Source organism: Plecotus auritus (assembly GCF_963455305.1).
Source record: "Plecotus auritus genome assembly, chromosome: 1".
In the NCBI taxonomy this organism is placed as follows: Eukaryota; Metazoa; Chordata; class Mammalia; order Chiroptera; family Vespertilionidae; genus Plecotus; species Plecotus auritus.
In genome coordinates, this window is record NC_137770.1 from 138,466,405 (window position 1) to 138,492,188 (window position 25,784).

The 25,784-nt window shown below is 43.7% G+C and overlaps 1 pseudogene across 1 annotated transcript; it reads left to right on the plus strand.

Moving 5' to 3' along the window:
- Positions 1 to 20,449: 20,449 nt before the first annotated feature.
- On the plus strand, positions 20,450 to 22,114 carry LOC308241215 (5-azacytidine-induced protein 2-like; annotated as a pseudogene). Its single transcript has 3 exons — positions 20,450 to 20,514; positions 20,805 to 20,898; positions 21,063 to 22,114. The product of its transcript is annotated as a 5-azacytidine-induced protein 2-like (transcript).
- The last annotated feature ends 3,670 nt before the right edge of the window (positions 22,115 to 25,784 follow it).

The window sequence follows — 25,784 nt, forward strand, 5'->3', positions numbered from 1 at the left end:
AGTTCCCCTTAAAGGGTCAGCACACAAACTTACTCAGACCCACTCCCTCTGAACTCCAGCACTATGGCAATGGCTTGAGGGTGGGATTCAGGGACATACAGGGAGGAACTGGATTGTCTGGCATAACAGCAAGAATTTGGGCGTTCTTTCTCCCAGATAGGGTGCTCACAGGTGTCATTCTTCCTATGCTGAGATCTCCCCCTCCCAGAGTTGACTGGCAGCCATACTGAGTTTCCATCAGCCTGGATCACCCTGGTGATTCCCTGAGGCCCCACCCAATGCAATTTCCTGACCCACCCACACAGTTTGCAGTGTCTTTTCCATATGAACAGCCTGCCCTGGCTAAGGCTTCAAGCTTTTCTAAAATCTCTCAAACAAGCATAGCTGGAGTCAGCATGCCACATAGCTCTAAAGGCACTAGCACCAGCCTTCTTTCCTTCACAGCTTGGCTCTACTGGGAACTTCCAAGTCCAATACAAATAGCAGCCATCTGCAGATCACTCTGTAACTCTTGTGAGGTAGCCCCAGGCAGCAGCTGACTTTGAATTTCCTGGGAGGCCCCAGAGCCAATGCACCTGGTGGACAGATTCAGACCATAACAGATTACAACTCTACTCATCTATGAGCAACACACTTAAAGCACCATCTCAGGGAGCAACAAAGCCTCATGGATGCACGTCCTGCTTCATATGGTTGTCTCCTGCACAGCAGCTCTCCTATTGTAGTTGGAGTCAATCCTGCCAAGTGGTAGGCCTAGAGGTCAAGGCTCAACTACAATAGGACACAGCTCACACAGGGGCACACCTGGTGTGCCCAGCTCATTGTGACTAAGAGGCTAAGCACTGAGCTCCTCAGGACACCTATTATACAAGGCCACTCTACCAGGTCTGGGAGACAGAAGATCTACCTAATACAAACACAGGGAAGCAGCCAAAATGCAGGAACAGCAAAACATGTCACAAATGAAAGAACATGAGAAATCTCCAGAAGAAGAACTAAATGAAATTGAAGCAAGATAACTACCAGGTACAGAATTAAAAACAATGGTTAGAGGATGCTCAAGGAATTTAATGAGAACTTCAAGGAACTTGGTAAGAATTTCAAGGAACTTAGTGAGAATATCAACAACATAAAAAAGGATCAGTCAGAAATGAAGTGCACACTAACTGAAATAAATAATAATTTACAGGAAATAAATAGTAGAATAGAGGATGCTGAGAATTGAATAAAAAATCTGGAATATAAGGAAGCAAAAAAACACCCAATCAGAACAGCAAAAAAGGAAAACGAATCCCCCCAAATGAAAACAACGTAAGGAGCTTCTGGGGCAACTTCAAGTATACAGACATTCACATCATGGACATACCAGAAGGAGAAGAGAGTGATCAAGAAATAACAAAACCTATTTGAAAAAATAATGACACAAAACTTCCTTACCTAGTGAAAGAAATAAGTCCAGGAAACACAGAGAGTCTCAAACAACATGAATCCTGAGAGGCACACACCAAGACACATCATAATTAAAATGCCAAAGGTTAAGGACAAGGAGAGAATTTTAAAAGTGGCAAGAGAAAAGCAGCTAGTTCCCTACAAGAGAGCTCTCATAAGATTGTCAGCTCATTTCTCAACAGAAACTTTGCAGGCCAGAAGGGAGTGGCAAGAAATATTCAAAGTGATGAAAAGCAAGGATCTACACCCAAGATTACTCTACCTGGAAAAGCTATCATTTGAAAGTTAGATAAAGAGTTTCCCATACAAAGAAAAGCTGCTACAGGAGTTCATCAATACCAAACCAGTATTACAAGAAATGTTAAAGGGTCTTCTTGAAGGATAAACAGGAGGAGGGGGAGGAGGAGAATTAAAAGATAACAAAATAGGAACAATAAAATGGCAATAAATACATATCTATCAACAATTGAATCTAAAAATAAAAATAAATGAACAAGGAATCTAATGAACAAAATAAACTGATGAATAAAATAGAACCAGAGGCATGGAAACATGGAACAGACTGACACATCTCAGAGGGAATGGGAAAAAGGGGCCAGGAAGAGATTAACCAAAGAAATTACATGTATCCATACATTACCGATGGATACAGACAATAGGGTGGTAAGGGTGGTAAAGGCCTGGGATGGGGCAGAAACCAGGTGGAGGTGGGTAGTGGGGGAAGGGTAAGAGGGATATCTATAATACTCTCAAAAGTTAAAAAAAAAAAAGAAGAAGAAATGAGGAATGCAATACATGATGATATGGGTGTACCTTGGCAACAACATAAGTTAAGGATGCCAGTCACAAAAGTCTACACAGTGATTGATTGATTCTATTTATAGGAAATGTAGAAAACAGGCAAATCCATACATAAAAAGTGAATTTGTTGTGGCCAGGGGATTGAGGAGGGGAGAGGTGGGACTGACTGCTTATAACAATGGACGGCAAACCTCGGCTCACGAGCCACATGTGGCTCTTTGGCCCCTTGAGTTTTTAGCAAAGGCAAGCTTAGGAGTACCCTAATTAAGTTAATAACAATGTACCTACCTATATAGTTTAAGTTTAAAAAATTTGGCTCTCAAAATAAATTTCAGTCGTTGTACTGTTGAATTTGGCTCTGTTGACTAATGAGTTTGCCGACCACTGGCTTATAAGAACAGGGTTTCTGCCCTAGCTGCTTTGGCTCAGTGGATAGAGCATCAGCCTCAGGAATAAAGGGTCCGGTTCGATTCCAGTCAAGGGCACATGCCTAGGTTGCAGGCTTGAACTCGAGTAAGCTACATGCAAGAGGCAGCCAATTGATGATTCTCTCTCATCATTGATATTTCTCTCTCTCCTCCCTTCCTCTCTGAAATCAATAAAAATATATTTTTTTAAAAAAGAACAGGGTTTCTTTTGGGTGTGATGGGAATATTCTGGAATTAGCGAGTGGTGATGGTTTTACAACATAGTTAATGTACTAAGAATCACATTTGTACACTTTCAAACAGTGCATGTTATAACCCACTTTTTTTAATGTCCTAATGTGTTGAGAAATTTATTTTTTAAATTTTTTATTGTTTAAAGTATTACATATGTCTCCTTTTCCGCCCATTGACCTCTCCCCGGCCTCCCCTACCTCCCAGCACATGCCCTCATCCCCCTAGTGTCTGTGTCCATTGGTTAAGCTTATATGCATGTATCCAAGTCCTTTGGTTGATCTCTTTACCACCCGCAGCCCCCCTCCTTCCCTCTGAAGTTTGATGGTCTGTTCCATGCTTCTCTATCTCTGGATCTATTTTTTTTCATTGATTTATGTTGTCTATTATATTCCACAAATGAATGAGATCATATGATATTTGTCTTTCTCCGACTGGCTTATTTTGCTTAGCATAATTCTCTTCATGTCCATCCATGCTGTTGTGAATGGTAGAGAAATTTCTTTTTTTTTTTTTTATTATGAAAATATTTTAAAGGTTTTATTTAATTTAAAAATCCAGTACAAATTTGACCTTTATATAGTGTTAATTTGAATTTGAAATTAATTAATAATTTTTTTTTAATTTCTTTATTGATTAAGGTATCACATATTTGTCCTCATCCCCCCATTCCCATCCCAAACCCCTCCCCACCCCCCTGTTGTCCATGACCACTGGTTAGGCTTATATGCATGCATACAAATCCTTTGGTTGACCTCTCCCCCTTACCCCCACCCTCCCCTACCTTCCCTCCGTTGCCCAACAGTCTGATCGATGCTTCCCTGTCTCCGGGTCCGTTTTAGTTCATCAGTTTAGGTTGTTCATTATTTCCCCCAGATGAGTGAGATCATGTGATACTAGAAATACACTTATAAGAACCAAAAATAAGGCAAGCAATAATGGTTGTGCTGAGAGGCAAATGAATCAGTCTGTAGTGAGTTTCTTTCTGGGCCAACAGTTCTTTTGAGTCCCAATTTCAATGTCAAACAGTTCCTTATGTGTACATGTCAGCAATGATATTTCAGTTCTGGATGGTGGACAAATGGTGGTAATGCAGGTCTGACCCTCTCTGGTTTGGTCCTGGGCAACCTGCAGCGACACACAGCTGCTGAAAGAAGGTTACATTTGACACTGTGAGGTTTATTCTATATGTGCAACCAAGATGTAATAGGGAATGTAATTCACTCATTCCGCGCCATCCCCACCCCCAGAATTATCATTTAAGATAGTCCTGCCTTTTGTTCTTTAAAGTTTGCAGTGGAGGTAGTCCCAGGTATCAGGTCCTAACTGAGAAGTCTTTCCCATTCAGCCGTTTTAGTCTCTCAGTTTTGACTCCACCATTGAGTGCCTGCTTCCTGGCATTTTAGTGCTGCATCGTGTATGGGCTCTATCTTGTGACATAGTCTCCACGTTCTCCCATAAACCAGTGTTTTTGGTCCTGAGTCACAATGGTTGCTGCCACTTACTGTGGAATTTCTATGGGAAACCTGTTTCCCAGGGAATGTTCTCCCACCTGCTTGGTCCCCAGAACTGTTTCAGCAGAACCACAGCCATTCTGAAATGAAGTTGCTTTTGGAGAAGTGCACCCCAGAGCCTTCTGCGTCACTGCTCCAGAGATGTTTACTATCTGCTGCTTCCTTCATGCCTTATGCCTGTCCTCTTCAGTTTCCTCCACTAGCAGTTTCAGTAAGACTTAGCAGATTAACCCACCTCAGAGGTTTCTTTATTCTCAACCATGTAGGTCCATGATCTTCACCAGATCTGAGTTCGTTCTTTTTCTTCCTTGTTGATAGTTGCTTTAGAAACTTTTTCTAATATATTGCTTTGGATTTTATTTTATGCAGTTTTCCACAGTGAGATATGTGAAAACAGCAAATTCTGGTGTACCAAAAGCATCAGCTATTTAAACAAATTTTGTCCACAATCAAATTTCCCTGATTAGATAATCCCTCTCAGAAGAGATCATTCCTTCAGACCAACATCAGTAACAAAACCAATAACTCAATCAATATGATAGTCTTTCCTTTTCCCTTCCTTCCTTTTAGCTCATCTTTTCTGCACCTTCCCTCCAATCTTCACCATAATTTCTTGAGCATTTTCCCCAAGTTACATCGTACAATGAATGGTCTCCTTAAAAGTCACTAACTTCTGAATGTTCACACTGAACTATCCTGATTTCCTAATGCCTGGGTTCTTGATCCGGTATCTAGAAGGGTTCAGAAATCTGGAGAAGGCCCTGTGCATAAATTAAATAAGAGTCCAGAGACTAAACATAATTTTGGAAGGCCTTATGGGGGCCAGAGGAGATTAGCTAAAGAAACCAAGTTCTCTTTGTCTCAGGACCCCTTGCTATTTATTAACACAATTTGTTCTAAGGCAAGGTGGAGATATACACATCAAAGGCCAGGGTTAGTCTACAGAGTCCATTGTCAGATTGGGGAATAGCCTACAGCTATTCAGGTGTTTGGGCCAGTAAGAAGCAATAACTTGTAGATTAAGATGCCCTGAGCTGAATGGCAGCAAGCAATCATTTTATGCATCCTTTTCAGGTTTGGGGAAATGCCTTTTAGCCATTCCCAGATGATTCAGCCCTGCTGACAAGCTGGAATTGGCTTCCAGCAATTTCCCCTCTCAAACATGTCCTGATAGTCTGTAGCCAATTCATATCTTTGTCCCACTATGTGATTGGAGGGCCCTCCTTGCTCTCACTAGGGAGTCTTTCTGCAACTTTCAGACACACCCTGTAGGGATCACTCCAGGCAGCTGGGATCCTGCTTCTCTTCCTCACTAAATTTGATGGGGCCCAGGCACTCTTTCTGATCTAGTAACAATGAAAACACAACTCATTTCCCAAAACCCTGTTTAAGAGCAGGCGCATCATCCCCATGTGTCTATCCTGACCTTACACAGCTCAATGCCCCTTCACTTTGTTGAGTCTGATCCTCAAACTCTTAGCCTTCCTCATGAAGGAATCTGTTGCTTCCTCTAGCTCAGTGGTCGGCAAACTGCGGCTCACGAGCCACATGCGGCTCTTTGGCCCCTTGAGTATGGCTCTTCCACAAAATACCACGGCCTGGGAGAGTCTATTTTGAAGAAGTGGCATTAGAAGAAGTTTAAGTTAAAAAAATTTGGCTCTCAAAAGAAATTTCAGTCATCGTTGTACTGTTGATATTTGGCTCTGTTGACTAATGAGTTTTTCGACCACTGCTCTAGCTAAATCAGCCTTATTTTTTATTGCATTCTTCTTATTATTCTATTGCATTTATTCTTACAGCAAAGTTGAAGCACACTTTTCAAACCACTCTGCTTTCTCCTTGCAAAGCTGATTCCTTGAGAATGTAGCCTCCAGTGATGGAATTTCTAAGTTGATTTTAGGGACCTTTGAAATGGCTTATTGATGTGTTTTTCCACTGCAACCCAAGAATGTGCCATGTTTTCTTTATAAGGCTCACATCTTTTTGTGAGTTTGTTAATAAAGTTCTACCGCTTTCTATGGGCAAAGTCACAGTTTAGGTCTCAGACATCTGAAAGAAAGATTACAGTTTACCTAAATTAACAAATCCTTAGACAAACTGACACCACAAAGTGGGCAATGACTTTTAAAAAGTCTCTATAAACCATGTGAATCCATGGGTTGACCTCTCCAAAGAAACAGTGTGAAAGTAGGCAGCCAATCTGCACCAGTACATGCATTGTAACTTACACACTAGTTCTTAGCTCACACATGCAATTTACTTGCGCTAAGTTCCTGGCCTGCAGACCTAGTTGAAATTCAAATTATAAAAGGAGCAAATAATTACTCCCAACCAAGATTTATTGCCCTTATAAGCGAATCCTCGCCCCAGCTGCAGTTGTTACTGCGCACTGTCTGCCGAGCCCCTGTGAAGCTGATTAAAAGCCAGTATAGTTTAGCCCTAGCTGGTTGGACTCAGTGGATAGAGTGTCAGCCTGTGGACTTAAGGGTCACAGGTTCAATTCCTGGTCTAGGGTACATACCTTGGTTGCAGGCTGGATCCCGGCCTTAGGGCACATGCCGAAGGCAACAATCTCACATAGATGTGAAGCATAGTAACCTCCATCTTATATAAAAAATTGCTGTTTGAATTCTCCTCTATTGTTAGATAGTCCCTAGTCCTGTAAACTCTGTCATTGTAAACTCTGTCACTTTAAGACAATCTGTTTTTCTGTAAAATGACTTTGTTTTTAGTTCAAGTAATAGAAAAAGATAAACTTAACTGTCTGACCTTGCAAGCTAGCTATCCAATGTAATAGACTAAAATAGACTAATACTGATAAAAATTATGCCAAGTACAAACTCATTATGTATTCAAGGTTACAACTGTCTGTAACAATAACTCACACAGAGCCCTTTGTAATATCTGCTAACAAAGTGGCTCAAAAAGTATAAATAGGAGACACTTCCTCTATGTCAGGGCTCAGAGATTTGGAAAAAGACACCTCCCCCAGGGTCACGTGCAATAAAGACTCCTAATTAATTGGCTCATTAAGGAGTCTTGTATCTCATTCCATGATTTACAATACAATAGATGTTTCTCTTTCTCTGTCTCTCCCCCTCCTTTCCCCTTGCTCTAAAAATCAATGGAAAAATATCCTCAGGTGAGGGTAAACCAAAACAAACAAAACACCAGCATAGTTTAAAATAAAACTACAGTAAATCTAAATTCTGAAGGCAGCCACTGCTAGGCACCAGGACTGCCCACCATTAGCTTATGACCAGCCTCTCTCACACTGGCTGCATAAAAACAAACACTTGTCACAGGAACTGCAGCCTTTATAAACCTTGGAAACAGGAACTCGGTGGGACTCTTTCCCCCTCCCGACATGGAACTTTGTGCTGTGAGATTCTTTCCCCTTCCCCACGTGGGAGTCTGCACATGTTCTTCAATAAATTTCCATCTTTGCTACACAAAAATCACACACACACACACACACACACACACACACACACAAAACTTCTTTGTGATCAAAGTGGTCATAACTACAGTGCTTCACTAATGTCAAAATCTCACATTGCTTAAGATGTAAAGTGCTTGCCTGAAATCCTGAGAGCATAGAAAGAAATCAAAGTTGCTACAATCACATGGCAGAAAACAACACACTGCACACTTATAAGGCCTGGCCCTACAGAAGCCCTAGACTCTGAATATTGTATTTTGCCTGAAAAATGAACAAAAAACAAATGGTAAATTCTTACAAATAACCAAAGATTCCAAGGGGCAGGGGAAGGGTGGGAATAGGTTACATTCAAAGAAGGAACACTTGGAAAGCCAGGTTCTCAACAGCAATTATGGGAGCCAAAAGGCAGCAGCATGACATCTTCCATAAGATCGAAGACAATAGCTACCAACCGAGAATTCTCTAAGCAGTGAACCTAGGGCCAATAGTAGAAGAAACATAAACATTTTAAACAGAGATTCATTCCATGGCAGTTCTCACTGATGAAAATTCTAAAGGTTGGACACTACCAACAGAAGAAAAATTGGCCCATATGAAGTTTTGAGATGTAAGAAGAAAACAGAGGAGGGAAAGAGTTAAATATGTAGGTAAATTTGAATAAACACTGACTCATCATGAAGAGTTATAAACATGTCTAGTGTTTTTATTTCTTATTTTATTTTATTTTTTCTAAAATAAAGAAAATGTATTATCACAAGTTACATAAAAAACACAGCCTTTACAAAAATGGTTTTTGATAGAAAAATATTTGAACCCATGTGATATTTGTAGGATCGCCACACTATTTTGTATCTCCAGCTAAAGCTTCAAAGAAACTATATTTCTCATAATCAAATATTCAGTATCTATCACAACTATCTTTGGAGAAAAGCTCATACATAGTATTTTCTGAACAAACCAAAGCATTTACTCACTATGTTGCATCCCTTGCCTGATGGTCACCAGTACGTGTTTGGAGCACAATGACCCGCTGTGATAACTACCGGCTGCCTTCAGGGAAGATCTTAGCAAATCATGTAATCACCCTCACTTCACAGAGGCCCTTTACTTAGGTCATCGCAACCACAAAGATTTACAAAGAAAAGTTCATGATTCTCCTCACATTTTTTCCTCTGCAGATAATATGACTTCTGGTGATTGGGATGGAGGAGGGAGTGTCAGACACCACTGAATGGTGTGAAAACTCACTGACAAAGGCACTGGGGCCAAGCCCTGGCTCCGTGAGTGCTGAGACCAGGCCAGGTGCTCCCTGGGGCTTAGCCTTCTAGGTCACTTGGGTGGATCAACACTGAAATGAGTTTCAGCTGTCACTGCACCCGCTGTCTTATACTGTGAGTGCGTGTGACAGATGACTGTCATTTGAGAGCATTGATGATTTCTTTTCTTTGACAGACTCCATGACAAATCAGAAGGTGAAAGGACTGCTATCCCATCTTCTCAAGATCCCTGTGTCAGACCTGCTGCTGGCCTATGAAAGCCCCATAGCAATGGCAGGCCATTAAACTGAGTCTCCTTGGCTGATTCTCAAATGAGACCAGACAGCTGTTTTAGGGGCAGGTGCATGCAATATGCTTTGTCAGATCTGTCTTAATCACCCCAACCCTTTGTTCTAATTTTAGAGGCCAGGCACACAGATTGAACTAGAAATGACCAACAGTCATTACAGTTTTATTCTGTGGAAAATGGAGATTGTCTGTTAGTGCGATGGTGACAGCCAACTAATACAACTCAGAGATAGACTGTTATTGTGACAGGGTCACTGCAAAGAGATGATTTATTGGAGCAATTCTACTCTCAAGAAAAGAGAAGTTGTACTTTTCTTTAAGAAAGAGACCGTTTCTAGGCTTGTATGGAATAGCAACAATAAAGGCTTTGTACTTACTAATGCTTTTCTGATTTTATTTCATATTTATAGTCTATGACTGCATTTCATTACGTGAAGATTTCAATATTAAGTAGGACCTAGCTAGTCTAATAAAACCTGAGCACAGTTAATGTCTGTCATAAGACCAGTTTTAATGGAATTCCCTCTTGGTACTACTGGCTTAAAACGTTACTAAAGTGATTTAGTTGGTGGTTTTGGGGAATATCCCTTAAACATAGGGGCACACCCTCCACTGTGTACAACAGACATGCTGTCGCTCTCCTCAATTACAGTTTTCAGAGTACTGTCAAAAGTTAATGACATGCTTTCCCCTATAGTTACACCTAAACTGAGGCCATATTCTTGTACCAAAGATTCCCAGCTCTGATAGAAACTCACTCATATTAGGTAAACGTTAGGCAAGAAAGCAAATTCTTTCCAAGTGTCAACTATTGAGACTATCCTTCCCTCTGGCGCTAAAACCCTGAGAGTATTTGATTTTACTTATATTCACAAAAATTTAGCATTTTCAGTAGGAGTAGTAAACTGTGACTTCCAGGATTTATGTGAAATGGCAAAAGAAAACATGCATTAGTCCATTCATAGTAAATGAACTTTAAAAGCAAGGTCCATAACTGAGAATTAAATGTATTCTTTCCCAAGTCTAAGTTGCCCACTTTACTCAGACAGCCACAGAAAGTGATCTGACTTCCAGAAACCCCAAGCTTTGGGATAAGTGACTACTGCTCAGAAGCGAATACAGGACCACACAGCATTACTCTGAGTTGTTTTCCGGCCCATATACTTGTCCCAACCGTGTGACTGGAAGCTATTCTGCAATCCAGGCTGAAAGCCCAACTCTCAGCCACTCAAGATTTCTGAACAAGCCAACTTGTAGCCAAGAATGATAGGTAATGAATTCTAATTAGAAACGATGTGTCGGGATTTAGAAATATTTTTTCTTTTATGAACTGTTTGGTATTTTTCAAATATTTCAATTTATAAATAAAACTTTTGTTATGCTGCAGCATCAGGGTTGATTTTTAAAAAGGAAACTTTGTGCGAACATGAAGCGACACACAGTGGGCCCAGGAGAGCCGGCCTGGAGCTGCTGAGGGAGCAGGTCATCAAGCCCTCCCACTCTCCTCGGCTTCACTCCCACACTCGGCCCTCCCTTAGAGTCACCCTCATCTGGCCTCACACTGACAATGGTCCCTGCCATTCCCTGAGTCCCCACAGGTCCGTGAGGCCCTGTGAACACTGAGGGGAGGACAGCATCCTTGTTTCACACGTCTCTCTCAGCCACAGGCTGTCCTGGAAGCTTTTAGGTCCGATGGCCACCATCCTTATGTCCAGCTGACTCTTTCCCTCCCTCCCCGCCCCCGTAGGTCTTTAGCCCCCCGCCTTGCTGGCCAGCCAGTGAACGAAGTCCCTGGAGACCACCTACCCTGACCCACATGCAACGGCAAGTAGCAGGGCTGGGGTCCCCCAGCTCCTGCCACTTCCCCCTCGGGTCCACCCAACTCAGCCTGAAGTTTCCCCACCAAACATTCGGGCCCTCCAGAGTCCTGTGCCGATTCTATGACCCACGGCTTCTAGGTCTGCGGAACACCCCTCATCTACTTCAGCCACAAATCAAAGCTGGTGGTCTCCACACCCGTTTACAGATGCTCAACAGCTCTGCAGGGACCTTCCCATAAGTGTGGGCGACACCCGCAGAAACAGTGTCCTGATGGAGGTGGCTCTCCTCCTCAGGAAGCACCTTCCCATGGGGATCCCTCAGGTGATCAGCACGTCTTCCAGGGGAGCACAGTTCTGTGAGAGCACCCCCTTCCGGAATCTATCCAGGAAACCGCCTGCCATGCCCTGCACACCTCTGGGGAATTCCCGTGGCAACACCCTCCCCCGCCTCGTGACTCTGAGGACCCTCCCTGTCCCTGTCCCTGCCCTGCACTGTGGGTCTCTGCCCGCGAGGCTAGCAGGTCTTGGCTCTCCCACAGGAGGTGCCTTCAGAGCTCTCCGGTGAGGGCCTGTTCACCTGCACAGCAAGCTCAGGACTAAAGCAGCAATGAAGAGTCCTCCCCCTGTCCTGCGGGGAACGGCTGGGCGGGGATGCTCTTGGGACGCCCACATGGCTGGCACCTTCCACCCCTGGCCTGAGACTCACGATGGGGTAGAGACTCCACAGCTCCTGCTGATGACTCGGTCCTCAAGAAGCCTGCTGGAGGGTCCGCGGGACATTGGACGCCTCACTGTCCTGATTCAAACTGGGTTTGAGATGTGGAGCAGCTGCAGGGTAGGTTCCTGGTCCTCCAGGAGCACCTGGCAGCCAGGAGCTGACTTTGAACTTCATGGCTCCCCCCACCATCAGTGCAGCTGCAGCACTGAATGTCTCCCCCAGGCACTTCCCATCGCATTCCCAAGTTCATGGCTATTGCGGGCTGACAACACACCAGGACCACATCACAGTGACTAGGTTCCCCTGAGGAAAGGGGGCCCATGGATCTGCGGGGTGCAGGGCAGAGGCGCGAGGGCTGCGGGGCTGCAGCCGCAGCCAGAGGTGCAGTGCTGCCAGGAGCAGCAGGGGCCCAGAAGCACCAGCCCCTGTAGTGTTGGCCACCTGCCAGCTCACATGTCTAGTGTTTTTAAAAAATACAAGACAAAATTAGCCCTGGCTGTAACTGAGGTTGGTTGGAGCATTTTTCTATATACCTACCTAACTATCATCATCTACCTCTCTCTCTTCCCCTCTCTCTAAAATCAGTAAGTATATCTTGGGTGAGTGGTTCCCTGTGCCCAGGAAGGGGCCCTCTCATGCACCTCAGGTGGGAAGGGGCAGTGCTAAGGTCACTGTGTTTGGGGGTGAGGCTCGGTTTGTCGCTAAGCCCATGACCTCAGCTCTTTCCCTCCCCTTAGGAATTGGAGGCAAATGCCCACTTGTCTGTCTTCTACCAGTGGATCAAGGTAGTCCAGAGCAGAATGCTGGGTTGAAGCTCAAATCCAGGAGGCCTCCCTGGACATGGGTGCCACATAACATTAGACGAGGACTAAAGTATATCTAAATAAGTACAATAAAAAATAAGCCCTAGCTGGTTTGACTCAGTGGATAGAGCCATCAGCCTGAGGACTAAAGGGTCCTGGGATCAAGTCCAGTCAAGGGCACATGCTAGGGTTGAAGGCTCAATCCCAGTAGGGGGCATGCAGGAGGCAGCCAATCAATGATTCTCTCTCATCACTGATGTTTCTAACCTCTCTCCCTCTTCCTCCCTGAAATCAATAAAAATGTATTAAAAAGTAAAGACAGAATTCAAATACAATGCAACACGACACAAGTCTCGAGAAGTATAAATGGAGTTAAAGTATTTAAAATTCCTTGTATTATCATTTCCCATGAACAGAGAGGAAAAAGTAGCAATGAGTGAAACAAACCAACAACAAAAATATCATAAACAAGTTCAGTTTATCTGAGAAACGCAAGGTTGGTTTAACAAGAGCCGATAATGTAATTCACCTGAACACATTTTGAAAGGTTTATTTTAGAGAGAGAGGATGGGAGAGAAAGGAATGAAACATTAATTACTGTTCCACTTTCTTATGCATCCATTGGTTGATTCTTACACGTGCCCTGACCAAGGATCAAACCCACAACCTTGGTGTGTAGGGATGATACCCTAACCAACTGAGCTACCTGGCCACGCCCACATTAACATGTTAGAAAAAAATTAATAGATGAAAATAAGCATCCAGTAAGCTTCAACATTCATTCCTGGGAAGACTCAGGAACATTACATAATGGTAGCAGACAGACCTCGGAATAGGATGACCTCATAATGTCTGCCTTTTGGTGTCTCAGCCTTTATAATTCTTTTCCCTTGAGTGTGGGCCGGATCTGTGATTTACCTAGCCATTAGAATATGCAACTGTAAAGGAATTTTGCAAATGTCATTAATTCAGTTAATTTTGAATTAAAAGGAGGATTATTCTGGTGAGCCTGATTTAGTCAGATGAAAAGCCTTAGAAGAAGCCGGAGGACACCAACCCAGGCAGCCCTCTTCCCGCCAGAGGCCAGAGGCGAGGGGAATGAGGGACACCGAGGAGATGAGGCGACCACCCCCAGGCAGCGGGCAGCGAGGGCGGAGAGAAGGCGGCGGAGTGGGGGCCGGGGCGCTGAGGCCTCGTGGGAAGGAAAAAATAAGACCGGGACTCGAGTTGTCCTTGCATGGGGCACACGCGGTCTCACCGCCAGAGGCCCTCCAGCCCAGGGAAGGTCCTCGGAACCCAGGAAACGCCAACTGGCTTCCGTGGAAAACCACCTTCAACCACCTCGCGATGCCCACATCCCCCACCCACCGGACCATGGCGAGAGGACCTAGATCCTCTTTTTCTCCCGGGGGCACAAGCCTACAACCCCTCTCCCCCAACACCACGCCCCGTCCGGAGGTGGGGGGCAGAGGGGTGACACCCTCGCAGCAGGCGGCAGGTTCTGGGGGTGCATCGGAGGTGACCCCTGGGAGTGTTGTCGCAAGCAAGCGAGTGGGTGTGGACCCATGAAGGAAGGGACCCCGCGCGACAACGGAGGGTGGACATGGAGGTAAGGCACGGGACGTGGATGGGCCACCAGGTAAACAAAGCGGGGATCCCACCACCACAGATACGCAGGGCTGCTCCTTGACTCCCTGGAGGCCAGCCCATCCTTCCACGCTCACACCTGGGCCTCCTCCTGCTGCGCGACCCTCACCTGCAGGGAAGCAGCTCCCTGCCTCCCTCCCTCCCTCCATCCATCCATCCATCAGCCCTGGAGCGGAATGCCCCCCAGGAAAAGAGGGCCAACTGTCCCCGCACAGCATGCCCGCTGGCTGCCATCTCGGAAGGAGAGTCGCTGGAGGGTTGAGAGCTGGCACCCGGGGCAGGAAAGCCCTCCAAGTCCCCCCACCCCCTTGGGCACACTATGGGAGAATCCCTGTGGGCACCCACACACGCACAGCGGTCCTGCGATGGACTCAGCTCAGCGGGACCCTCCCCCAGACTGGGAAGGGTGAGGTGCGGGCCAAGGTCTGCAAAACACAGCTGCATTCTCGCTGGGCCACTCAGAGCCGCTGTGCCTGGGCCCCAGTGCCCAAACTCAGCGGCAGCTACCCAATGCACTTCTAGCGGGGCGGCCGGCAGGGGGGTCCAGTACCCCAGGGCACCCTCTCGGATCGGTACCCCAAGGCATTGGACATAGCACATCATCTTGGATTTACTTGAACTGTAAAGGATATTATTGAGACAATAGCAAATATCTGAATAATATCCGAGATTAAATATTAATACTGACCCAATTTTCATTCCCTGACTTTGACAATTATACTAAAACTAGAGGCCTGGTGCACAAAATTCATTCGTGGGGGTGTGTGTCCCTCAGCCATCCTGCACCCTATCCAATCTGGGACCCCTGGAGGGATTGGGCCTAAATGGGCAGTCGGACATCCCTCTCACAATCCAGGACTGCTGACTCCCAACCGCTCACCTGTCAGCCTACCTGATTGCCTCTAACCACTTCTGCCTGCTAGCCTGATCACCCCCTAACCACTCCCTGTCCAGCCTGGTTACCCCTAACCACCCTCCCCTGCCGGGCTGGTCACCCCTAACTACCCTCCCCTGCAGGCCTGATTGCCTATAACTGCCCTCCCCCGCAGGCCTGATCGCTCCCAACTGCCCTCTCCTGCTAGCGGGATTACCCACAACTGCCCTCCCTGCCGGCCATCTTGTGGTGGCCATCTTGTGGCAACCATCTTTGACCACATGAGGGTGGACATCTTGTGTACTGGCGTGATGGTCAATTTGCGTATTACCTCTTTATTATATAGGATTATATAGGATTATGTAAGATCATTCCTTTTTCTTAGGAAATGCACACTAAAGTATTTAGGAATAAAGAGGCATCATGTCTGCAACTTACAAATGATTCATATATTATATCTAACAAACCTACATTTACATTTATTTAGGTAATAGACAAGAAGGGAGAAAGAATAAAGTAAATGTAATAAAATGTTAACCTTTGAGGAATGGTTTTAGGAATTCTTTGTACTATTCTTATAACTTTTCTATAAGACTGAAACTTCCAAATGCAGAATATTTCTAAAAGAAAAATTCTAAAAATAATTTTAACAAATTATAACCCATTAAATGAAATAAACTGTGAGTTCATATTGATAAGTGAATAAATCAAAAGTTTAATGAAGAAGAGATATTTACACTGACTCTAAAAACTTCCCTATAAAGCAATACTTGTGAAGTGAAAAAGGAAACATTACAGAGGAGAAACCCAGCAGATAGTACCTTCACTGATCAACATTAACCTCACTAAAAATGGCAAATCAAAATTATAGGTCACATTACAGGATGCAATGAGAAGAGTATAGGACAGTGGTTGGCAAACTCATTAGTCAACAGAGCCAAATATCAACAGTACAATGATTGAAATTTCTTTTGAGAGCCAAATTTTTTAAACTTAAACTCCTTCTAATGCCACTTCTTCAAAATAGACTCACCCAGGACGTGGTATTTTGTGGAAAAGCCACACTCAAGGGGCCAAAGAGCCACATGTGGCTCGCGAGCCGCAGTTTGCCGACCATGGCTATAGGACTACTTCTGTGATGCTCTTGCTAAAAATGTCTGATCTGAATATTATCATAAGGAAACATCAGGAAAATCATGATCTGAAATTGAAGGACATTCTACATACATTAGTGGAACTTCCTCTTCAAAAGATTCCAGGTCATAAAAATCAAGGAAAGACTAAAGACCTGTTCCAGACTGAAGGAGAAGAATATACTCTACAGCTCAGTGTAACACATGGATCTGAACAGGGTCTTTACGCTATAACAGATGCGACAGACAAGTGGCAAAATTTGAAAAGAATGTGAGGATGAAATTATGGAATGTATTACTATGAATTTTCTGATTGTGATGGTGGTATGGTAGACAAGTGGAATGTTCTAAAGGAATAAGGCATGGTGGCATGGTGTCAACTATTTACTCTCAAATGGTTCAGGGAAAAAGAGTTCTTTGTCCTGAAACTTGGAACTTTTTTGTAATTTTAAGACTCTTTCTAAAAAAATCAATCAATAAATGGAAAAGTAGAAAAGCCTTAGGCAAACTTTATTTCCCCCACGAGGAAAGATTTTTAAATCAGTGTTTAAAATTACATAAGTCCAATGGCACTATAACATTTTTAATACAGCTAACTAGGAGCCATAGCAGCAACTATCAAAATTATGTCTGTCTAAATCTTTAGGACCAAATATGGGAATAAAATTGGAATATGTAAAAAAAAATCTATCAACTAGCACCATTAAAATATGGTGGTCTTAGATGGCGGCTGACCAGCCACCCAAGGCCACCCAAGGCTCAGGTAACCAGGGCCAGCCGAGGCTTGCGCTGCTGGCAGTGGCAGTAGCAGAGGTGTGATGGAGCATCGCCTTTCCCTGATCGCAGGGTCGCCTCCTGCCACTGAGGGCTCCCGGACTGTGAAGAGGGGGCAGGCCGGGCTGAGGGACTCCCCCCTCCAGTGTATGAATTTTCATTCACCGGGCCTCTAGTTAAAATGTGAATGACAAGTTGTTTGTTTGTATGTTGTTTAAACAGTTGGTATTTGGGCAATTTGAGGTTGTATAATTCAATAGTGCTGGCTTTCACTTACAAAATGTGCTTAAAACTTAGTTAGATTCCCCCAAAATACCCCAGTTTAAAATACTATATAAATTTTCATCAAACATATGATCAAAATTTTATCTTTAATCAAACGTTCATGTCATGTGTCTTATGGAAAACAAAGTGATATGTAAACAGTCCAGTAAATAATTTTTTACTACTTATGTTTCAGTAATGCTGATCGTCTTGATCCGGCATCTAGAAGGGGTCAGCAATCTGGAGAAGGGGCTGAGTGTAAATTAAATAAGAGACCAGAGATGAAACATAATTTTGAAAGGCATTATACAGAGTCAGAGAAGACTTAGCTAAAGGAACTAAGTTCTCCTTGTCTCAGGACCCCTGGCTTTTTATGACCACAATTTGTCCTAAGGCAAGGTGGAGATATACACATCAGAGGCCAGGCTTTGTGCACAAATCCATTGTCAGATTGGTGGAGTTACCTCTGGCTGTTCAGGTGTTTGGCCAGGAGGAGCAATAACATGTAGATTAAGATGTCTTGAGCTGTCTGGAAGCAAGCAATCATCCTTTTCAGGTTTGGGGAAATGCCTTTCAGCCATCCCAGATGATTCAGCTCTGCTGACGTGCTGGAATTGGCTTCCAGCATTTCAGATCATGTGATTTTCAGCAAAATCTCTTTATATTCTTGTGTTTTCAAAAGTAGATCTTGACATGAACTTGACTGACTGATTGATCCTACAGATCCTACAGGACAAACTCTATAGGATTCAGCTTCAAATTTAGCAGCACCTGGAAAGAAAAAGAATTATATTCTTTAAACTACAACTCAGTATGAGTGTTAAGAAGAATAAAGGCATCTATATCTGGATACAATACACAGCGCAAGAATACCATGAAGCATAATTAGTAATTCAGTGGTTGCACACTGTATTAATTGGTATCATGGCTAAGTATCAGAGCTTCTGGGTTTCCTGTCCTTCATTCATTCATTCAACACCATGCACTAAGGTAGTATGACAAGCACTGGAGTTACAAGATGAAGATGACACAGCCCGCCCCTGAACAATCATTTATATATATAAATGGCTAATATGCAGGCTTTTGACCAGGAGACAGGGATTTAGATCACTCGCTATGACATGCGCTGACCACCAGGGGGCAGCATGGAATGAAGGAAGGCCCATCCAGGTCTTGGAAGGCCCTGATTGGCCCTAATTGCCAGCCAGGCCTAGGGACCCTACCTTTGCACGAATTTCATGCATCGGGCCTCTAGTTTACGATAAACTGAAAAAATACAACAAACAAACAGGCAATTTCCACTCAGAGTGATAGATATCACCAACCAATGTAACACAAGGCACTATTGGAGCACACAGAGGAGACATCCAAGTTTTGTGTCAATGTTGTTGGCTTTTTGGTGGAGGTGATATGTAAGTTCATACCCGATGGAAGAGAGAAAAGTATGCCAGAAAGAGAAATGAAGCAGATGTCAGGACTAGAAATGAGGGAGAGCATCTGTGGAACTAGAAATAGTCTAGTTTAGCTAGCTGCTAGAGCAAAGGGACAGAGTAGCAAATATAAGGCTGCATTATTTGGCAAGAACTAAGTGGATTTCAGTGTTTTTACTCCATGCAAATGAATTTGGAGTTTTTCATGAGGGTGCAAGGTAAAAGAATGCCAAAGTCAATGACTGGGGTTTTGAATATTGCCCCTCAGTTGACAGTTATATGAACTGTAACTGCCTGACTCAGTATTCCTAGACGAGTCTGGTTATTTGGCCTTATATCACTAACAGAAACATGAGAAGTGGATGAAGCCAGTTTTTGACCGTAGTTTCAGTGTGCATGTCGACAGTCCATGGCAGAGGGAAGGAAGAGAATAGTCAGAAATGAAGAGAGATGCATGGACTTCTGAGATCTTTAAAGAGCTGTAGAACATGATGATTACATGTGGAATAAGTATATTCTTCCTTATGACTGTTAATATTTCACATTTTTCATTCACATGGATAAGAAAATATTTAATGCAGTATATTTTTATCCAAACATGGAAACAGATACCATTTCCTATTCTCAGTTTGTTGAAAAAATCAATGATATCTAAAATTATTAATAAATTTTGGCAACATACCTTCTTTCATTTCTCTAGTTAGGGTTTCTCCATAATCCTGCCACATCTGAATAGATCAAATATTATTTTTAGTAATTAAGTTAAGTGAGACATTATTACAGGAATGATATACAGTATAGCTTATGAAATGTGTCCTTTAAATACTACTTTTAGAGACTGGAGCTTTGGGGATTGCACAAATAGAAAAGTAATTACATAAATAAAATTAATTCAGACTCATTTTAATTTTAGATAATAGAGAACAGGCATATATAATGCTATTTAGATTAATCAAATAAAAATGCAATTATTATAGTTCCATTGAATAACCATAACTTCAGAAAAGTAATATTTGATACCATTGGTTTAAAGAAGTTTAAACAAGTCAAGTCATATTTCACACTGAATGTATTACTTTGTGATTCCAAGAAAAACTGCTATTTATAAAAATTTAGTTTTTTTTTTTTTTTTTTACTTAAGTTGGGTTTTCTTTAAAATGAGCTTTCCAGCCCCCTTCAGGCCAACTGCTGCTAGCCTCTAGCCCCCTAAGCTGTGTTTCCCTGCTGTGGAGGGGGGAGCAGTCCACGGAGGCGCTGAGGGGCCACACTGGGTTCTGCGCCTCGCGGGCGTGTGGCTGGGTAAGTGGTCTGCTCCTGGTGGCGCTTCAGATTCTTCTGCCCCTCTTGCCACTCCTTCCTGATCCCCAGGACCCAGCCCACTGGTCTGTCCTGGCACAGCCCAGGCCAAAGAAATGGGAACCCTTCTTAGGTGTACCTGGAGCAGCGGCCTTCGCAGGGAAAGATGGGGTATCTTCGAGGAAACCGGAGCCCGTGGTGACCCCTGATGACCCTGTTCGCAATGCTGGGGATCCAAATGCAGCCTGACTCCAGCTGTCATGGATATACTGGTAGAAGATGGGGTCTGCATTCTAAATCATGAAAAAGCCCAAAAAAGAGATAAGTGATCTGGTCTCAATATATTCAGACTAGAGGCCCAGTGCAGGGAATTCGTGCATAGTGGGGGAGAGAGGGGGATCCCTCAGCCCGGCCGGCACCCTCTCCAATCTGAGATCCCTTAAGGGATGTCCGAATGCCTCTCACAATCCAGGACCCCTGGCTCCTAACCACTCACCTGCCTGCCTGCCTGATTGCCCCTAACCGCCTCTGCCTCGCCCCGCACCTGGGACACAGGATTCCCTCCTGCGGCTGGTCACTGGCACCTGGGACACAGAATTCCCTCCCTCTGTCCAGCTGCGGGCACGCAGGACCCAGGCCAGCTTTGCCCAGGCTGGCCGCACCCACAGGGGACCCTGGGCGGGCGGCTTTGCCCGGGCCACAGCCGCAGGTGCTTGGGACCATGGCGCAGGCGGCTTGTCCCTCTCCGGGGCTAAATGCTGGCTGGTCTCCTCTCCGCTCTCCCCAGTGTTGAGTGTCTGAGCCTTTACTGCATGACAGCATGAGGGCGTGAGGATGTGATGACCATTTGTATATTAGCTCTTTATTATATAGGACGAGTCTGTTGCTTCACATTTTGCCCTTGTCACTGTTTTTTGATGAAGACATCAAAAAACGACTTAAGGATTCAGAGAAAAACTCTTTCCTAAAGAAATGAGTAAGATTTTTGGAAGAAAAACTTACAGGCGCTCTCTTAGATGAAGAAAAAAGTTCTGTGGGCAGAGAACAAGTAAATAAGGCCTATCATGCACATCAAGAGGTTTGCATTGATAGGGATAATTTAAAGAGCAAATTGGATAAAATGAACAAAGACAACCTGAATCTTTGAAAGTATTGAGTAAACAGCAGCAGTCAAACTCCTTTGCTAAGAACAGAGGTGGAGACACAACAGGTGATGAGGGATGTAAATCCACTTAATCAAAAGGGGAGGTGGAAAAGTTGGGTTGTGACCTGAAAATCCATGGCTAGAACCAATGAAGAAAGAATGTAACACTCTCAGAATAGAACTACAAAAAGCCAAACAAACACATCCATCTCAGGAAGACAATCTGCAGAGCAGAGCTCTCCAAAGAGGAAGCAGTTCAAGTGATGAAATGCAAAATGGATACTGGGAGCTGAAGAGAGAAATGTCTAATTTGCATCTGGTGACTCAAGTACAAGTTGAACTGAAAACCCCAACTGCAATCAAGAAAGCCTATGCCCCTGTAAGATTCCCCTACGACCTTGGCAAAGACAGCACAAAACTGCACTTGACGAATTTCCCTGCAACATACAAAAGACACCCCCCTCTCTCTCCAAATGCCAAAACCCTTTGTCATCCCACATCTTCCCCTTTACCGGGAGATGGGAAGGTTTTATCAGAGAAAGCAATTCTCCCATCATGGACAGATAATGACAGACCCATTCCTCATGACTGCACAAACTGTCAGGAAAATTACTCACATGGCGGGAATTCTCTGGAAGATCATTCTTGGGGACTCCCAAGCCCTCCTAAATCAAGTGAGACAGCACATCGGGAAACTAAAAATAAAACTTTGCCTTTACCCATCCTGCCACCACTGCATAACTTGGATCAACGTAATCAAAACTGCCTTTATAAGAATTAATTCTGAAGAGATCTGGGACTTGGTCGTGAGGTTTCTGTACCTCCCCCAAGGGTACACTTGAGAAATTCTTTAATAAACTGAAAGCGGGTGTTGATTAAACTTTTGCAAAATTCGTCAATGTACACATTTGCACATACTGTAACGTATTATGTAGTTCATTTTCCAGTATGAGAGAGCAACCCTTCCTCTTCACATTCTGCCTAAGAATCAGGTATACATTACTAATAAATTAATAAACTTGAGGTGCTTCAAAAAGACAAAAAAATAATAAATAACAAAATGAGCTTTCTATTCTTATACTTTTAGAAAATTAAAAGTTTAAGACATGTTCTATGCTATTAATTTTTCAATCTAAAATGACAAAAGTGGTACTGTCATAAGGTCATGTGAAAATTCTACTGGCAAAAAATAAGTGAAACTATGTTACTGTCTGTATTACGACTGAGACATTTCTTTATTCATATGGACCACAAAGGTTTCAGAAGATCTTTGATTGGGGGAATAAAAAACTCTACATATAGCCCTAGCCGGTTTTTCTCAGTGGTTAGAGCGTCAGCCTGTGGACCTAAGGGTTGCAGGTTTGATTCCTGCTCTGGGGCACGTACCTGAGTTGCGGGTTTGCTCCCTGCCCCCAGTTGGGTTGCATGTGGGAGGTAACCAGTCGATATTTCTCTCTCACATAGATGTTTCCCTCTCTCTCTCCCCCTCCTCCATCCCTTCCACTCTCTCTGCAAAGCAATGTAAAAAAATATCCTCAGGTGAGGACTAATAACAATAACAAAAATCCACATATAATTCTGTAATTGTAATAACCTTGTTCTCTTACTAGAAATTAGAGCTAAGTTTGGAAACAAACAATTATTATAGTCTACTTAATGATGAAATGTGTGGGAGTACTTCAAATTATAAGTGTCCTGATCTAGAGTGTTCTTAATAAAACTTATCTTTAAAAAGGTATCCTTTCACTCAATGCCTGAAATGGGGTTTAAAATAGTATACTGAACATTAAACACTGTGGTGATCATTATAATGTGATACCCAATGCCTTTACAAATTTCAGGCGTGAGGACAAATTTGATGACTAACACATTCCCCAGTATTTTTGGAGGCTGATTCTATTAACACTTTTATGACAATAGCATGATAGACAGGACTTATTAAATGGATAATGTGGCAACATTACTAGACAGACTTTGTAAAATAAATAGCTCGATATCAGATAAAGACCAAGGCCTTTACTGAATCAATTTTATGTTACCATTAATAAAATAGGTATTATGTGAATCACATTTTTACACAACTTGAATTAAGAAACTACCGATGGAACATTATTATCTTTTCCCCCAAAAGCTCCTTTCCTAAATATTTACGTCTGTGATGTTTATGCTTATTTCTAGGTGAGGACTGTGTCCAGATGATGGGAGGAGCTTGAAGTTCCAATGATAATAAGGAGAACATATCTGTCATTTGTTTTATATTGTGTCATTTTCAACAATATAGAAAGGTGAGAAAAGTACACACGTGAAAACAATGTACCAGCAACTTTCAAGTCAAAGGATTTGCCATTAGAAGGATTTTTCTCAGAACTGGTAGTTCCCAAACTCTGTCCCATAGGGATCTGTTTCCCCTGGGGACACCTGCAGGACTGAGAGCTTCAGAGTCTCCACCCCCTTCAGTGAGGCAGCTTGATTCGTCTTATTATATAAAACATTTTCCTGCAAAATTTATAATAAAAGTTCTAATCTGAAAAAAATATTTAAAGTATGAAAATCACTGATTTATCTTTTAAATTTTTTATCAAGCATATATATGTCATATTTAATGGAAAGTTCCATGGATTTCTGCTTTCTTACACAAAACATAGTGAAGGTAAAGATGAACAAACTGCTAGGATTTGGAATTGGTATATCTTCCTGCATGCTCTGTTTCTTTCTTGTATTTCTTGCTAATGTCAGTTTGTCTGTCATTAGCAGCCAGTCTTTCTTCCTCCCCTTAACTGCCATTTCTAATATGTTAGTAATTGAGAAACCAGATAAGCAAACTTTGAAACTTTGGCTCCGAATACACAATTCTGCTTGAAGGCTTTAATGTTCCCTGAATAAATTGCACAATATTTAATGTTCTTATTTTGTGGCAGCTCTTTTGGTTACTCAGAGTGTCATTTACTTTCTGGTTCCTGCCTCTCTTTTGGACAGTGGAGGACTTGTCTGCAGGCATATAAGCATAACCAATGAAAATCACTGACTTAGCCCAACTTCCTAATTTGACCTAAGAGGCAACAAAGGCTCAGAGAGATTACAGGTTGCCTGAGGTCACAAAACCAATTAGCTGTAGGCCCAAAGTGGGCTCTAAGGCTTCTCCCTGAGCATAAGGTTCTGTGCCAGCTCCTTCCTCATATTCAGGGAAAATACACAAATTTTTAACTATAACTCAGAGAAAATGAATATGTAAAACTGTCATGTAGCTCAATAATGTTTTGACATGAGACACAAAATAATAGCATTCTAACTCAATTATAAATTTTAAAGCAATGAGTAAAAATATAGTAATAGAAATCTACACTAATAAAAGACAAATATGCAAATTGACCATAGCTCCACTATGCCCAACAGCCAATCAGGAGCAAGTGTACAAATTAACCCAACAAAGATGGCGGCAGCCACGGAGCTGGAGTGAGCAGGAAGCTTGGGTTGCCCCCAGCGATGGAGGAAGCCAAGATTCCCGCCCGCCATAGCCTGCCCTGGCCACCACTAAAGGCTACAAAGTTTAAATTATAAAAGATAAATAAATCCCAGATACCTGCTTCTAGCTGACCCTAGCCTCCACTCAAGGAGGCACTGAAGAAAAAAAAAAAAAAAAAAGAAATAAAAAACCCCTTACCCAGGCTGGCCATACCCCATGAGGTGAGGGTCCCCGCTGGGGGGCTTGGCCTACCCTCAAACAGCCATCAGCCCCTCACCCAGGCTGGCCAGGCACCCCAGCAGGGACCCTCACACACCCCAAAGGGTGTGTGGCCAGCTTGAAAACAGCCCTCAGCCCCTCAGCCAGACTGGCCACACTCCCCCAGCGGGGACCCTCACCACATGGGGGCATAGCCGGCCTGCAAATGACCACAGGCCCCTTTCCCAGGCTGCCCCACACCCCAAGGGAACCCCCCCTGACCCAGGACACACTTCTGGGCAAACCAACCAGCACCCACCCATGCACCAGGCCTCTATCTATACTAATAGAAGGGTAATATGCTACTTAGACTTGGAGACCTTCCAGGAGACCTTCCATATGTTCTTCTGGCCAAAGCCAGCATGGCGCGGCTGATGTACAGGCTGTTAGAGGCCAAGAGGGGATGTCAGTTGTGGATGATCAGGCCAGGATGGGAAGGCAGTTGTGGGTGATCAGGCCAGGATGGGAAGGCAGTTGTGGGTGATCAGGCCAGGATGGGAAGGCAGTTGTGGGTGATCAGGCCAGGATGGGAAGGCAGTTGTGGGTGATCAGGCTGATGAGGGTCAGGACCGTTGGGGGTAAGCAGACCAGCAGGGGGGCCAGTAGCAGGCCATCAGTGGAGGTCAGTTGGAGGTGATCAGAACAGCGTGGGGGGGCAGTTTGGAGTGAGCAGGCCAGCAGGGGTGCAGTTGGGGGCTAGAAGGCCAGTGGGGAGGGAAGGTGGGGGTGA